The sequence below is a fragment of the Anas acuta genome, chromosome Z, assembly GCF_963932015.1.
Source record: "Anas acuta chromosome Z, bAnaAcu1.1, whole genome shotgun sequence".
Taxonomy (NCBI): domain Eukaryota; kingdom Metazoa; phylum Chordata; class Aves; order Anseriformes; family Anatidae; genus Anas; species Anas acuta.
This window is the reverse complement of record NC_089017.1, coordinates 8,010,981-8,020,812: the sequence shown is the minus strand read 5'-3', so window position 1 is coordinate 8,020,812 and position 9,832 is coordinate 8,010,981. Positions and strand designations below refer to the sequence as shown.

Genomic DNA, 9,832 nt, shown 5'->3' with positions numbered 1-9,832 from the left:
GATATTTAGCAACATACAGTTGTCCCTCTTAAAAATCTTGATATATAAATACATGGATGTGTATTAGTAGCTTGAGTTTTCTTCTGCTTGCATATAAAAATATGCTCAAATCAGAGTTCTTCAGCACTTCACTACTGCTGACTTTTCTGTGTCCAGGTCTTCTTTATCTGTACAGCATCTTTAGAGTTGCACAACTGAGACTTCTAATTACTGTTATGGATAATTATTCTTATCATCACTATTTCATTAGTGATACTTGGATATGGAAAAAGTTGGAAAAATAAATATAAATAACTTCAGTTCACAATAGGAATGGGTATACTCCATTCACTGCATTTAACTGTAACTGCATTACCATTAATGGCATTAATTTTCTAGCCTACGTGTTACAGACTGTTTTTTGCAGTGATGACCACTATGTTCACTAGTGTGTTATGTTAATATAAAAGCTATTATATTTTGTTTATCCTTTAGGATGTTGATTTTTAAGCATTGAGGAACCTTTTTTTATGACTTTTCAGTGACTGGGAAACAGATAATAGGGTTTTTGGCTTAGACTGAGACTCCTGTTTTTTGCCCACTCGATTCTTCCTAAATGGTTGAGACTGTGTGAAGTGGAAAGTTACAGGTATGCTTGGGAGTAAACCTTCCAAATTACTGGCTGAGGTCAGGCAAACTGTGAGCAGTATCCTAACAGTTCTTTCAAATGAGAGCAAACAAAGTTTCAGACCTTGTAAAATATTTAAAGCTGTGTGAAACTCAGCAGTTTTTGTTGGCAAGAGTTCCAACTTTGTTCTGGCTAAAGTTTGCATAAGGTTTGCATCCACTGAGAATTCAAACAGAAATGTAAGAGGAAACTCAGCTAAATGATTGTGGTTTTGATAGAAACCTCAAAGCAAATATTCTTGATGACATTCACTAAAAATTCAATTTTAGCATAAAACGTATTCACAACTTGGTCCCAGTTTGTTTAGAGTTGTGTTTTCTCTTTAAGAAGTGTAAGAACAAAATTTAAGTTATAAGGAAAACAAATGAATCCTACTGAATTGCATTAATTTAGAAAACTCTAGCAACTCTGAAAGTATTCTTTTTCTTTTGAAAATTGGTATTTTCCGTTCACCGTCATGGTACCATTGTGGAGATTCCTTGACCCCATATCAGCTCTCAGCTTTATCTGAAAGAACAGAATTACAGTACTAAGTTGTTCTAAGCATAAATTCATTTGCCTGTGCAAAAGACTAGAGAAAGGAATGCCAACTTTCTTTAATTCCTCAGTACAACAGCTTTGAAATGGAGAATATGCTAGGTATGTGTCTTTAGATTTCAGACCAAAGACTTTCATTTATTACAGTAAACATGGCATATAAAAAAAAATAATAAATAAGTAAAATTAAAAAATCCCAGAATTCAGCAATCTTCTGGATGGTAGAAACTCTCATTTCAAGCTGATCCATGAACAACAGAGGGAATGCAAAGAAATAATTCATAAATGGGATAAAAAATATAGGAAATCCAAAGAGAAATAAAATTAATTTCAGCATTTTGACAGTGCTTGGAGAATCTTTGTCATGTTCTTTCTTGCATTCTCAGGTACAAATTGGCATCTGCTGGCAATGAAACTTGGGGGAATTTGGAGACATATGTTGCATACAGCTTCTTTCTACATACACTAAAACACATTATTACGAGTGAAGCTTCTTTGGGTTCAATAAACCGAAGTTTTATAAAAGTGATGTGTTTCAGAATGTGAGAGTAATAATTATCACCTTCATAATGACAGATGTAGGAGTAACACAGAATACCAACCCTACAAGCTTCGGTAGATGTTACTTTCAAAACTACCACTGACATAAGTGGGACCATGAGACATCTTTAAACTAAACAGTTAAGTATAGGCATTATCTTGCCATCTTTCAACCCAACTTTCCCCTGCTCAGATTTTTTATAACACGATCCTGTCCATTCATTTTGAGCAGTCAGATACAAAATCCTGTGCATATAGATCTAAATGTTTACTTCTCCCTCTTACCAGGAGGAAACTTTTAAAGGAGTAGCTGTGATGCCTTTTTTCAGTTTGTTCAGTTTGGAGGTCTCTAAGTGCTGGGAAGGATGTCAATATCTCTTAGGTTTTGTGATGAAGTTGTTTTAAAGGCTGATTAGAAAAGCTGCCATGTAGAAATATGGTTGCAAAATGCCCCTTGCAGTACAGCAGATAAATTGGTGATTATTAAATAAAGTTTTCAAGTAAATTATTCCTTTAGGAATAAAGGCTAAAACAGTGTTCCATTTATGAGCAACATCATCCTCAACTTCCCGAAGGAAAACTGAATGGGAAAGCCATCAATTAAAAAAATATATAATATATTTTAGTGAAGCCCACTTAATTCTTCCTGAAAACTGTTAACATTAAACCAGGTCCTGTCTAAACAGTTAAACATACAGTCAGCTCCTCACTTCACCCATGACTTTTTTAACCCAGCTTACACCACAGAATCACAGAATTGTCTAGGTTGGAAGAGACCTCAAGATCATCAAGTCCAACCTCTAACATTCTCCAACTAATCTTGAATTTCTCTCAAAATTTTAAAAGATACATATGGAATAATACCTGCTTAGAAGAACACTTGGAATTTATTTATTTATTTATGGGTATAGATCAAAGTTCAGAGCTATTTAGCAGCTTGTTTTGATTGTCGAATATATATAATTTTAAGAGACAAGATTATGGTCAGATGAACAATAAAAATAATTCAGAGAAAATAATTACAGAGGCTGTTATAAATCCCATGATGTTTACTAGAGTCTATTTTTAAAGATTTTAAAAACAAAAATTGTAATTAGGCATGGATGTTGCTAATTTAAGTGTACATATTAAAATTATATATAATTCATTACATTATATCAGCATGATTTTATTGACATTTGGTCTATTAGTAAAGAGGGGAAAAAATGAAAAATGACAGAAACATAAGAATAATTTCTAAGTCATGCAATTACAAATTAAATGTCATTTTGGAAAGCTAGTGAACCAGAAGCAGTTTAGAATATGCATTGTGCCAAAATTCAAGAAGTGCAAGTTCATCTGGAGGTGCTCATTTAGGAGGCACGTACTAAGAAGCTGTGATTCTGATGCAGTTTGCTTAAACCCTTAGTTTTGATGCCTCTTAAATTTATTATAAACTATTGTTACACATACCAAATGCTGACTTTCTTGTAAATATGACCTTTTATTATCTGCTTTTCTCCTTTGTGAGCTCTGAAGTACAAGGGCAGTGAAGAACTTTTTCACAAAACCATGTTGAGATTACTGTGTTTTAATAATTACTCTAGAAACGCTCTCCCTTCTCATCTCCATAAGTGTGCAGCTGATTTTCATCGCATTCTTGATCTTGCTTTTATCAGCTTCTCCCAATTACATCTGTTCTTCATGGCGGTTTTGTGCTCGGTTGTACCCTCAGTGCAACCAGCAGTTCAGCAGTTGTTCTAGCAACCATTTTTGTGTCCTGAAGTCCTTTGTTTCACCTATTGTAATTCTTTTGTTTGCTATTCAGTGACCTTGGACTTACTGTAGTCAGAGACTGCTTTACACTGCCCTAGTCCTCTCTGTTTCATTCTCTATGCTCTAATGGCTGCCTGAATACTCTTCTCTCTTCTACTCCTTCAGTCTACCTGAAATCAACCTTTCCTCCACCTGTTTAAGTCCCTTCTCCTGTCATTTTCTGACTTTAGTGAGTGGTTCATTTTCCATACTACTGCAGTTGATTTAAGCTGTTTTCAAACCCCAGGTGACATCTTTCTGTTCATTTGTGTATGTAGGCAAGTAAAATTATACCAGTACAAGCAGTTAAGGTGAGTGATCTTCATGTAGGGCTAGGAAAGAAGAAAAACAAACAAACAAAACTTTCCTTTAAGCTGAGATGAAACTGTTCAAATATTGCTTGAACAGGACTTGTAATCCTTTCGTTTAAAAACAGCTAAATATACAGCTGATATTCATATGGTGTAGACAAAGAAAAATACATCACAGCTATCGTAGGACCCAATAATGTTTTTTGATATTTGTGCCAAGGACACAGTGTACAAAATGAAAACTGAACATACTTATGACAGCTGGCAGCATTGATTATGAGCTGAAGGTGAGACTTCTCTGACATATGTGTATTGTGTACTGACATAACTGAAGAAATCTAGTTAAGGACTGAAAGATTGAAGACTACCTGCTTATCTAGATGCCTTTTATGAATACATTACAAGGAAAGAATTCATCACTAAAGAAAACCTAGGCAGTTAATCTTTTTCTATATGTACTAACACTTATTGATATATAGTAGTGCTTTCAGTAACCAGGTTTCCTTGGGGGTAATGGGTTGCAGCTTTTGACGTTAAAACATTAGACATAAAATGAACTTCAAACTGATTCAAGCAAACTAAAGCAAAATGATTAAAATGTGAATGAAACAACAAAGTGTTAAACTGAATTTCTTAAAACTGTTGTCATCTCTAAAGCTAGTAAGCATTACTTGCTTGACTACATCATATATAAAGGGAGGCTTACTGTCGTAAGGTAGGCTTACATTTATACTGTCCAAGGAATATCATTTTCTGGAAGTAAGCCCTTGTGATGGGAATCCAGTTGGGGCTGATACTCCCAGGCAGGTTTTAGCACAGCAATTGTGATTTTGAGAGATGGTTCTGCCAACCTGGATTGAAAAACAGGAAGCATTGTTAAGGCACAAACACATACTTCAAGATGAATACTTCACAGTACTACTGAATGTTTATGTCATTATTAAAATTTTATGTAAAAATGAATCTAATTAAAGAGCAGACAGGAAATATCCATGCTAACAAAGACAACTTCAACTTTGAATTTTAAATATGTAATATTGCAGATTGTAGAAGATAAAAATAAACAACTTGACTGCATTGTATCACCAGCCATTACGTTTTTGGAAATTCTTTCCTTAAATTTCCTATGTGAATGTGATGATGCAAATTTACTTTTATTTCAGATTCTTTCCTGCTTATGAAGATGTAGCTGTTCTTGCTCTGTATCCTTTATTTTCAAATATCCTCATGAAAGAATTGGGGTGAATTAAAGCAGTAGAATAAAAAGCTTTCAGAAAGTGTTGAAGAAAAACAGAATCCCGGAAAGCCAAAGTAGAAAAAATGTGTATATCAGAGGTACAAGTAAGAAGATGTTTAGTAAATAATTATTAATGTACGTTATTATCCTTAACTTCCTACATATGTGAATTTAGTTTGGTATTATAATAAAGAAGAAGCTCAGTTTCTAGCTGGATAACAGATGTGACTTCGCAAGTTTCCAGGGGAATTCTCTTAGCAAGATACAGCATAAAGAAGGTATGAAAATTTGAAAACTTTGCTTGAAAAAAAACAAAAACAAAACAAACAAACAAACAAAAAAAAAAAAAAACAAACAAAAAACAAACAAACAAAAAAACCCAAACATTTCTGTCTTTCTTGCACAATGTCCAGAAAATAAGCAATACACAATGAAAGCATGGATTAAAATTCTCAACTAGTAGTGGGTATTTGACAGAAACTGATTTATGTCCAGTGACTCAGGATCTCAGGGTTTGTCATTTTAAGAAGCTTTTAAATCAATTAGAGATGTTAATATATTTTTTTTTTTATGTCATTATGCTTTATACTGCATATTGGCAATAAACCCTTTTGCAGCTTAGTCACAAATGGCAGCAGGAAATTAGATTCGTGAACCACCTTTCAAGATGAACTTTGGAAGCTCCAATAGTTTAGAAGCTCTAATATTCAAAAAAAAGCTGGTGTTATAATGTCAATTACTTTATATCACCCTAGATTTTGGCTTTACAAACCAGCTATAAAGGGCTGTATTTCAACAAAGAACTTAAGAATCATTTTAGCTGTTATTCAAGTAAATTATATATATATATATATATATACACACAGCTCATGCGTAAATATGTATTTAAAAGTCTTGTCACATAGGGATAATTTGTTGAATGAGAACTAAATCAGCATTCCTTCCTAATGTTTATAAAAGAGTTTTCCATGTTTGCTTTTAAATGATATTTTTCTGACTTACATTTTGCAAGTTACTTTATGATGAGATAGTTTCTATAGCAGTCTCCTAACAGTAAGGCTTAGAATCTGATCCCTTTACTTGCAATGGATAGTATTTTTCTATGTTATCTAATTTATATATTAGAAATATAAAACAAAAGGTGCACCTAGAAATAATTATTGTGATTTAAGAGTGCTGTATATTTATCCGAATGCATTCTGTTTGTGTTTCAAAAAACACTATTATACATACAAAACAATATACAATACAAACCTGTTGCATATAGAGTGAACATAAATTTTATTTGCTATATTAGAAATAAAATGAGAATGTCCACAGGAGTGTAAAATTTATGGCATCTGAACTGAGTATGGCATCTGAATTTAGTAACATAGCCTACTTTGATCTTTCATTTCTGTGATCTCTGTTTAGAAGGTATTTCATGAGGACATTGACAAATTTTGTTCAGAATTATTATTTTTTATAATGTTAATAGATCATGTGAAGTAATATATTTAAAGGTGAAAATGGGGGAGTAAGCATTAAATGAGGGGAGTAAGCCTCAAATATTTAGTCCTGTAAGGTATCTGTGCTGGTGTTACTCACGTAAGAAAGGTTTCTGATATCACAAACCTTAAACCTAAATTAAAGAAAATAATAGAATAGCAGTAAATGAGAAAAATCTGTTCATTCCACACTGAATTCATACTTTTAATTAGTAGCATTAGCATTGACATTTATAACATATCAGACTACATTTTAGACTATATAAATAAAATATTTTCATCTAGTTTAGGTTTTGCTAGATGGTAGATGTGCAGATTATTCTGCACCTGTCTGGAAAAAAACTTCAGAAAGTTGATATGGAGCCAAAATATTCATGGAGACAAGTAAATTGCCAATTGTAACATTTTTTGCCAGCAGCTTCCTTAGTCAAGCAAATCAAGTGCCATTCTATCAGCACTAAAATCAGACAGCTTGAGACTCTGCTGCCATTTTAAAATTTTCCCTAAGCAAAGATACTGTAGTGGAAAATCCCCAGCTTAGAGGTGGGGATAGAGAAAAAGTAATCATTTACCTGTCACCATGTGTGCCTGTAACCAGCACCTGCTTTCCACATACATCAGCTCCCTGTTAAAAAAAAATCAAGTCTGGAAAAGGATCAGAAATAGCAGGTTAGAAATTAGACTGTTTTTCATAAAATCTAATATCCAGAGCACTACCACATAATAGCCATGAATAAACAAGCTTTTGCTAATTTTTCTGCAAAGAGGGCAATGGTGAGGTTACTGTGTTCACCTTACATTCTGCTCTGTGATTTCAAGCCTAAGACCTCTTTTCTTGAATGCCATCTAGCTTCACTGGGTTTATCTTCACTGCAGAGGTTGTTGGTGTTGTCCCTTCACTGCAGAGGTTGTCAGTGTTGTCCCTTCCTTAAATCCATTCACCCACAAATCCTAACTCTTCTGTCAGCTCAAGTTGATGGTTGACTGCAGGGTGAACTGGCTAGGAGTTCAAATCAGTACAGCTCACCTGCAGATAATATACTAATATATATTTACTTAACAGCAGCTAATATACTAATTATATATACTAATACTAATATACTAATAATATAATTTCCCCATTTTGTGGGAAAGTTACTGATTTATTTCATTTCCTGCTGCTAGGCCTTCATCAGTAAATAGCACATCAAATCTTCCACTGTTTATTGGTGACAATTGTGTTGAGTGTTTCAGTCAGCTGTGGCATTGAGAACGTGGTGATTTGTTTCTGGAAGGGTAATTTGTATACAAGGCAAGGTAGCAACAGCACAAACAGAGCGGCTTGTGGCTTCCAACAACAGTTGCAGCCAAAATGAGATCTGGCAGCTGAAGTGATGGGGGCCATCAGTCTTCTGCATGGCTGGGCCAGCAGGAATCACTGCCTTAGTGTCAGGGCTGTTACGTGTTGCTGAGTGAAATTGTTTTATTTGTTTCTTAGCTGAATCAGTCCACAGGCCACTATATTAACACATACTATCATTATCTCAAATCTGCATTAATGATGAGTTCTAGGCAGTGGCTGCTGCCTTCAATTACTAAACGGTGTCTTCCAAAATCTGAGCAGGTATAAGGTGGTGTTAGCCACTGCAGGTAAATTCACCTGAGGTTATCTGGAGCACTTCTTAGATAAAGCCATTTAGCCTTACTGATGCTTAATTATGTAATGGTGGAGTATAAATAAATGAGTCTGAGGGGATTTGCACTGTTCACTTTCTCCTGATATACTTCATATGGTAGATGCTGTAGTCAGTCAATGAAGCCCGTTACTTTGTACCAAGTGTTTCCCAAGTTTCTCAGGCACAAAATATGGGGAAATCATACAGAAAAAAGAAACATTCTAGAGGTCATATTTTAAAGAAGACAGGTTTTACAAATCCTTTGTCATGTTAACTGTACACAATAGAGTCGCATACATTTGAATTAGTTTTGGAACTCTTAGTGCTTTCTGTATTATTCACAAGTAATTGCTTTGATGCTGTTATGGGAAATGTGTTAAGGCAGGTTGAAAAATATTAGAACCACTGTACTTGAGAAGCTTGAGCACAAAAATAATAAAACTTTAACAGAATTAATGATAGATATTCTTTAGCTTTTAACATTTAGTCAGAACTGGGTACTTTTCAAATGCACTTCTATAGTTTAAGCAAAAGTTAAAACTTTGATGTAGAAATTAGCAGCTACCATAATTTAATGGCTATAATACAGCATGGCTAACTATATTATTATAATTATATTATAAGTATTATGGTTCTGTGAACTAACAAACACTTTCCACCCTTCCTTAACGTGGCAGCTTGACTGTGAAATTACCTAGAGGTACATAAGTAAAGATTGCATTTTAAGCTAGATATTTTAAATATATGCGTGGTAGATTCTTCTGCATTTACATGATATACATTCCCTCAGTTTATTTCTTCTTTGCAGAAACCTCCATGAAAATATTGTTTGTAATTGTGAATAGCATTATCAGACTGTTTCTACTTAGCCCTGGCCCTTGTTCTTGTAGTTCCAGAGATACATGAAGACTTCAGTAGGAAGAATGAAGTGCTAAAGCAGATAATATTTTTCCAAATACTTGAAATGAGGAAAAAGTCCTTAAAATTTGATCAGGACATTGAACAGTTTAAGATGCTAGGATTACACATGGGAGTGCCAAGCACACATAACTTGCAGTGTCTTTTTCATCATGCTATACAGGTAACACTGGGGTAAGCACATTAGAATTGCACAAAATAGGTCAAGTTAGGTAAAACTAGTGTAGTTGCTTAAACTTTAATAGTAGATTTAGGAATAATAGCAAGTAGGTCAAACTCCTGAACTGCAACTGTGAATTCATGAAGTTGACTATTTATTCAGACTCTCTACATTCTGGCCATTTGATATTCAAATTGACTTTACCAGTGAATTTGAATCAAGTAATAGTTAGCACCTTTTGACCTCTGCAGGAAGAAAAGCAATCAGCTAATCAACTTAGAGTCTCTGTGGTGAAATGACTCTAAAAATTGAAATATTTATATAACATTTATTTTAAGAAAAATTGTCTTTCATGTTGCAGAATTCCATCTGGGATTTGCAGATAGGGATCTTAATGTTTTGGAGTGTCAGATCCTTCAGCATAGTGTCATTTCAATGAAATATTTTTTCCTTTATATGAGGGTGATCCTTCAAGCTTCCCAGCTTAGTATAGATTTATTGTACAGGAAATAAAATAGACTTTCTC

At 34.0% G+C, this 9,832-nt stretch overlaps 1 long non-coding RNA gene across 1 annotated transcript; it reads right to left on the bottom strand.

The window, feature by feature from the left end:
• Positions 1-2,612: 2,612 nt before the first annotated feature.
• Positions 2,613-4,708, bottom strand: LOC137848331 (uncharacterized). The gene is made up of 2 exons (XR_011091294.1): positions 4,575-4,708; positions 2,613-3,870 (listed from the first exon to the last, which is right to left on the bottom strand). It is a non-coding gene; the product is annotated as an uncharacterized lncRNA (long non-coding RNA).
• Between the last annotated feature and the right edge of the window lie 5,124 nt (positions 4,709-9,832).